We start from the raw sequence: 7218 nt of genomic DNA, 5'->3' as shown, positions 1-7218 counted from the left end.
TATGTCTCACGAATCGTGGAGTCTGCATGACAGACGTGTATTAGTGAGTCAGTTGTTGACTGATTAGACAGTGAGTCTAGGTTTTGTTGAATCGAGCATGAGTGGTGAATGCTCAGCGATTCATGGATCGAACATGTAGTTCTCTGAAATGGTGTCAGTATTGTAGATTCAGTGATGAATTACTGACCAGTATTTGAGGGAGAGCAAGTGTTGCTCGATTCGACAAATTACTGAATATTTGAGAATTTGACGAGCAACTGAGCAAGTATTGCACAGTTCGACAAAATACTGAACGTTGACAATTTTGACGAGCAATTGAGCAAGTATTGCTCAGTTCGACAAAATAATGAATGTTGATGATTTGACGTACAATTGAGCAAGTATCGCTCAATTCGGCTAATTACTGAATGTTGATAATTTGTCGTGCAATTGAGCAAGTATTGCTTAATTCGAAAAATTACTGATAAATTACTAATTATTGATAGCTGGGTCAATATTTGAGCAGCTGAGCAAGTATTGCTCGATTCGACGAAATATTTATTGGTGACGTGACCCAATAAAATATTAAAATATTGGTAAGCTACCAAATATTATATGATTAATTCAGATTTTGGTTGTTGAATCCATCATAAATTCATTAGTGTTTGAATCGTGCTCAGAGTGATGATTCGTGGAACATTTATTCGAAACCCTAATTTGAGATCATAGTTGATGAATCGCTGAAAATAGGTCATGAGTGATAGAGGGACCGACCACATAGGATGATGGGCGTCCATGTGGTACCCAGTGCCCGAGTGAGCATGTACCAGGGTTCTCAGTTTGAGGATTGGTGAAAGAATGATGATTAAATGCTGGTTTCATCATTTACTGAAATATTGCTAGGTTCAGCGTTAGGTGATAAAACCTAGGTATGAAAGATGGGTACCGACCAAGAGAGCATGGACCGGCTCTTGGTGGTCACGTGACCAGTTGTTGGCCGTTTGAGCAATCCCCAGGTTGGTTGGAGATAGTATGGGCCCAATACGAGCAATTGAGCAAATTAGGTCAGAATTATGAAAATGTGTGGGACCAGCTTTGTGCAAACCCTAAGGATGACCTTAGTCGATTATGAAGGAATGCACGTGTTTTCGTGGTGCCCGTGTCTCCATACTGAGAGTTTCAGTATTTTCTGATATGTGTTCGAGCAACGTTGTGAATTTTCAGAAGAGTTTCATCTTGACTGAAATTCTTGATTTTTGTTGGAATTAGCATGTATGCTCAATTGATCAATATTTTGTAAATACTAAAATAATTGTATTTTAACATTTAAAATTACCGTGGGAGGCTAGCCGGTCGTGTGACCATGTTGGCTTTTGGTTTTTCGTGATTCGAGCAAAATTTGAGAAGTTATGACGAAATCATGATTTTTGCTCAAACCAAGGAGTTTCATGAATTTAGGAAAATAATAATTATAAAAGACTAGGGATTGCAAGGTCTGGGACCGGCCACGGCTAGGGCATGGCCGGCCGGTTATGTTGCCCTATCCCGCACACCTTTTCCTATTTATAATATTATTTTTCATGAATCCGTGAAGTTATGGAGAATCCATGAGTTTTTGTTGAAACGGAAGAGTTTCATGAGATTAGGGAATAACAATTATAAAAAGCTAGGGATTGTGAGGTGTGGGACCGGCCACGACTCGGGCATGGCCGGCCGGCTAGGTAGCCCGGTCCCGCACACCTTTCCCTATTTTATAACAATATTTTCATGAATCCATGAAGTTGTGGGGAATTCATGAGTTTTTCACAAACAAGGAAAGTTGCTAATTGAAGGAGTTTTTCATGAGTTCATGAAAATAACAATATAGAGCAAAATAATGGGAGAGGCATGTGACCGGCCACGGCTAGGGAATGGTCGGCCGGCCGGTGGGCCCGGCCCCCTGGGCGCCTCTTATTATTTTATTATTATTTATAGTTTTCTCCTGTTTTGCGTAGGATTCCTCATCTGTCCATATTTTTGGATGCTCATTCGTGCATCATTTTCGAGTACACTTGCACCATTTTATGGGGATTACTCAGTAGTAGTCCAGATGCCCGATTATTGAGTATTTATTACTAATTTATGAAATTCAGTGGAGAATGATTCATGAAATCGAGCAATAAAAGTGAGTAGTCATTTATTATCAATCCATAGAATCAGCTGTAGATTTGATCATGGATTCGGAATAATAAAATGGTAATTTTATTACCATTTCATGGAATCGTAGATTTGACCATGAAATCAGAGTAATAAGATAGGTGGTGATAATGCCATTTCATGAGATCATCCGTGGATTCGACCATGAAATCGGAGTAATATCTATTACCGTTTCATGAGATCAGCCGTGGATTTGATCATGAAATAGGAGTAGTACATTTATCTATTACCATTCCATAGAACCAATCGTAAGTTTGACCATGGAATAAGAGCAATATGATAATATAGATTATCTTCTAGGAATTCAGTGGTAAATATGACGTAAAATTTAATTTCTTGCGTATAGTCAGTGAATCAGCTAGTGTTGCCAATGTCCCGAAGACGTTTTTATCTCTCAACATTTCATGTATGGAGGACCGCCTGAGTCTATACACGGACACTCTACATAGTCAGGGAATAGTGAGTGTGATGAGTGCCAAATATTGTATATATTTGCACCATTTTTATTGGCATTTAACTCATCTTTTGTGCATTAATTCTACATTTTATCCCATATTCTGTATTTTCATTGTTTTCGAGAATAAATATTTTTATTAATTAATTTTGTATTTTTAGGTAATAAATAAAGTTCGGATGAGTCGCGGAGCGAAAAAGAGCAGAAAAGTGGTGAAAAGCCGGGAGGAATTACACAAGGAAGCCGCGAAGAATGCTGTGCACAAGACCAAAAGGCTAGAAATGGGCTTGAAGAGGAAGAATTGTTCTTAAAGAAGATATGGGCTTGACATACCCAAGGCCCAAAACCCTCACCCAAATCCATTTCCTATATCCATACCCGTTTCCCTTTCTAGCCGTTAGATTGGATCATCTCAGCATCCTACGGTCGCAGCATCGCCAGTACATCGAAGTCTGAAGCTCCTGTCTAACACTACATCACCTAACTCCATCTCGAGCCATCAATTTCGTTGTACTTCCGCATCTAACGGTCGCTCCTCGCTTCCTTCCATCTCGCCGTTGGATCAATTCATCATCTTCGTATCCAACGCTCTCGCTTCGCAAATCATTGAACTTGATGAAACCGCCACACACTGGAGCACCAAACCCTATACCAGCTACCCAAACGCACCCTTCTCCCAAAACATCGATTTCACCTTCTCCTTCACAGGCTATGCATCAGAACCACCTCCACCACCTCTCCCTGCCACCTTCTGCCACCACCATACCATCACCATCACCACCCCATTCACTCGACAGCAACAAAGCCCGAAATCCCTATCCCCCTAACCTAGTTGTTTTACCATCTCTCACCTTTCCTCACTAAAACCTAGGTGAGGGCAGATAAAACACCTCGAGTTAGGGCATCAGTAGAGTTGTTGGAGTAGGAGGAAGAACAAGTACAGAGGAGTTATGGGTCGACAACAATTTCAGAGAATTAGGTGAGATTTCTCCAATTTCTAAAAGCCCTAATTTCTCAAATTTGGGGATTTTGATTGTAAACCCTAATTGGGTATTGGGTATAAATATGGGTGTGGGATTAGTGTTAAGGGTGTGCTTGGGTTAGCCGAGATACCCCCTAATATGGGATACCTTAGTTTTAATTTCTGTTTTTAATTTCAAAATCAATTTAGGGTTTCTGTTTCAATTTAATTTTCAATTTCAATTCCTGCTTCAATTTCAGTTTATTGCATGTTTCAATTTTTGTTAGGTTTAGTAGCAATTTTTATTTCAATTTTATTTTACTGTTATGTGTTTGTTTTGATGTTAATTCCATGTTAATCTTAATGTTAATGCATGTTTAATTCCTGTTATGAACTCCATTGTGTTATGTTTGTTCTTTGCTGTCACTCCCATACCCCTGTTATGCTATGTTTCTGTAATCTTGTATCATGTTCTGTATATGTTCTACTTTTAATTTCCTGTTGATGTTTGTGTTCCATGTAATGTTAGTTTAGTGGAATGTTAGGCTAGAAATCTCAGTGCATTGAGTTGATTGAGCAGTGGGGAGAAACTAGTGCTCACTAGTGACTGTGAGCAAGCTGGTTCTCTTCCCACTCTAGATGAATGCCTTGGCTTTGCTTTGTTACTTCTTCTCCTCCCTGCCCTTGGCTAACAGCCTTGGTTTATTTGGTTTTGTTTCCTGTTAACTGCCACTGTTACCATTTGTTTCATTGCTGCTCCCTTGCCTTAGGCTAACTGCCTTTGTGCCTCATTGCCACTGATTTTTGCTTCTTTCCCATGATCATTGTTAGTTTGTTTCACTGCCATTGTTAATCCTTTAGTTATTGTTCCCTATTCTTCCCTGTTCCTCATCTCTGTTTGTGTTCTCTTTTATTCTCTTTCTTTTGCTATCTTTTGCTCTTCTAGTTTCTCTGTTTTGCTCCCCATTAGTCCATTGAAGCTCACTGTGGCCTAAGTGCACTGCTGAAGCCACTGCTGCTCTCCCTTTCCCTGCTGAGCATCTGCTGCTGTGCACTGCTTCTGCTCCTGCTGTGCCAATCCACCACTGCTGCTGCTGCTTCCTCTCCAAGGCCCAGACCATAGTTCAGGTTAAGACCTAAAGCCTAGCTAATATAAAGGCCCAGCCAACTGAGCCCAAGGCTCAGTTCACTCCAAAAAGCTAAGGCCCAGTTCACTCTTAAGGTTCAAAAGCCAAAGGCCCAGTTCATTCCCAAAGAACTCAAAGGCCCAAAGCAATTCATCAAAGCCAACTGAATCCAGTGCAATTCAAAAGACCAAAAGCCCAAACTGCTTCACAGTTAATCAAAGCCCATCTTGCTCTTATTGTGAAAGCAAAAGCTTCAAAGTTATTCAAAGCCCATTGATATTCAAGACCCTTTGGTACTCAAAGCCCATTAGCAATTTAGAAACCCAAAATAGTTAGAGAACTCCAAACACACCCAGTCTCTGTGGATCGACCCGTACTTGCACGAGCTACAACTGACGACCGTGCACTTGCGGTATTACTGTAGGCCCGTTTTCATTTCGCTCAATTTTATACGCTTTCCCGGGCCCACCAAGTTTTTGGCGCCGCTGCCGGGGACCATTTTGCATTTAAATAGAATATCTTTGGGCCCACCAAGTTTTTGGCGCCGCTGCCGGGGACTGGTGCTGTGTTTCTCTAGTAGTTTTATTAGATATTTTTGCATTTCACTGCATAGCATTTGCATCTGCATCTGCTTCACTTCATTTGCTGTTGGACCTGCTGTTCTGAACCAGTTTTTCCTCTGCTGGGACGCCACCAAGGAAAAGAACCAAAGCCCAACTGGGTTTTTGCAACAATATCAGAGCAGCTGGGCTGTGCTTGAAAGGTAACCCATTTAAGAGAACCCGAATTGTGGGCTTCCAATTTTTAATTGTGGGCTTGTAATATTAAAGCCAATTTTTGGGTTTTTTTTTATTTTCTGTTGGGTTTGTAATTAATTTCTGTGGGCTTGTTTGTTTAATTTGTGGGCTTGTATTTAATTTTTGTGAGCTTGTTTAATTTGGACTTGTATTTTGTATTCTGGGTTTTTAAACCCAGCTGAGCTTGTAACCGATCACGCTAGGTTAACTCGTTAGTGGGCCGAGTACCCAAATTCTAGGCCGAGATTTTGGACTCAGTTTCACCAAACGTTTTCAAACCAGCTGAGCCAAAGCAAACACAAAACCAACAGTGGGCTTGCTCCCATTCAAAAACCAAATTTTATTTTCAAAAAAAAAAAAAAAAAAAAAAAAAAAAAAATCAAAATTTTCTTTTGCTCCCAATTTTAAAACCAAATTTCTACTTTGCTCCCATTTTTAAACCAAATTTTCTTTTCAAATATATCCCATCAAAACCAAAATTTTCCCATAAAAAACCAAATTTTTGAAAACCCATTAAAACCAAATAGTGGGCTTTGTGTCTTTTCAAAATGGGCCAACCTAATGCTCTCCATGAATACATGTATCCCACAATAAAAATTCCATTATCATGTATTGTATTACCTCAAACCAATAACCCTTTTAAAATAAATGCAAGCATGATACAAATACTTCCTATATTTCGAGGGTTCGATTCTGAGAACCCCTATACTCATGTAAGAAGTTTGAACAAATTTGTCGGACTATGCAACCTGATCATATGTCCGAAGACTCTCTGAAATTGCGTTTGTTTACATTTTCTTTAAAGGAAAGGGCCAAAACATGGTTTTACGGTTTGAGACCACAATCAATCAACACTTGGGACCAACTCACAGATCTATTTTTCAAAAAATTCTTTCCACATCATAGGACCATCGCTATTCGTCAAAGTATCAATTGTTTTGTCCAATTGGATGAGGAAACTGTTTTTCACTATTTTGAACGTTTTAATGATTTGTTGAGCGAATGTCCGCACCATGGATTTGAGAAGTGGAGACTTGTCGTCATCCTCTATGAGGGACTAGACTTTAAATCTCGAACCATGGTTGAGTCTATGTGTAATGGTGAGTTTATTGATAAATCTGTGGATGATGCATGGAATTTTTTAGCCGAGATTGCAGAGAAAACCCATCAATGGGAATCCGTTAGGGAAACAGGAACAACACCACATGATATGAGTCACCCCCATGAATTAGAGTTTTATTGTAATAGCTCCGACCTTAGGATTGAAAATTATCCTAGATTGCAAAATCCCTATCATGATGATGATGATGATTATGATGTTATGTTAGAAGAACATGTCTATACTAAAAATGTTATGGAACCTTTGGGTTCAAATACATTAGGCGTCTCTGCCCCGACCTTAATGCATGATATGTTTCTAGTATTCCATGTGATGTTTCCCCTGATGTGCCGATACACGAGAATAAATCTGTTGATGATGTTGATAATTCTGATTGTGATCTTGCCAATTTGATTGATTGTGAGCATGATGTGACATGTGTAGATGAGTTAGAGATTTTGATTTGATTGATAATGATATGCCTATTCTTCTACCTAAGTCACAATCTGATGGCCTTCCACCCAACCTAGATTTGGTTTGTACCCATATTGTCAAACCGATTTTTCTGAAAATTCCTAATCTAGGATTGGAACTGTGTGCTTCCC

The sequence above is a fragment of the Papaver somniferum genome, chromosome 1, assembly GCF_003573695.1.
Source record: "Papaver somniferum cultivar HN1 chromosome 1, ASM357369v1, whole genome shotgun sequence".
NCBI classification, from domain to species: Eukaryota; Viridiplantae; Streptophyta; class Magnoliopsida; order Ranunculales; family Papaveraceae; genus Papaver; species Papaver somniferum.
Note: the sequence above shows the minus strand (reverse complement) of the source record.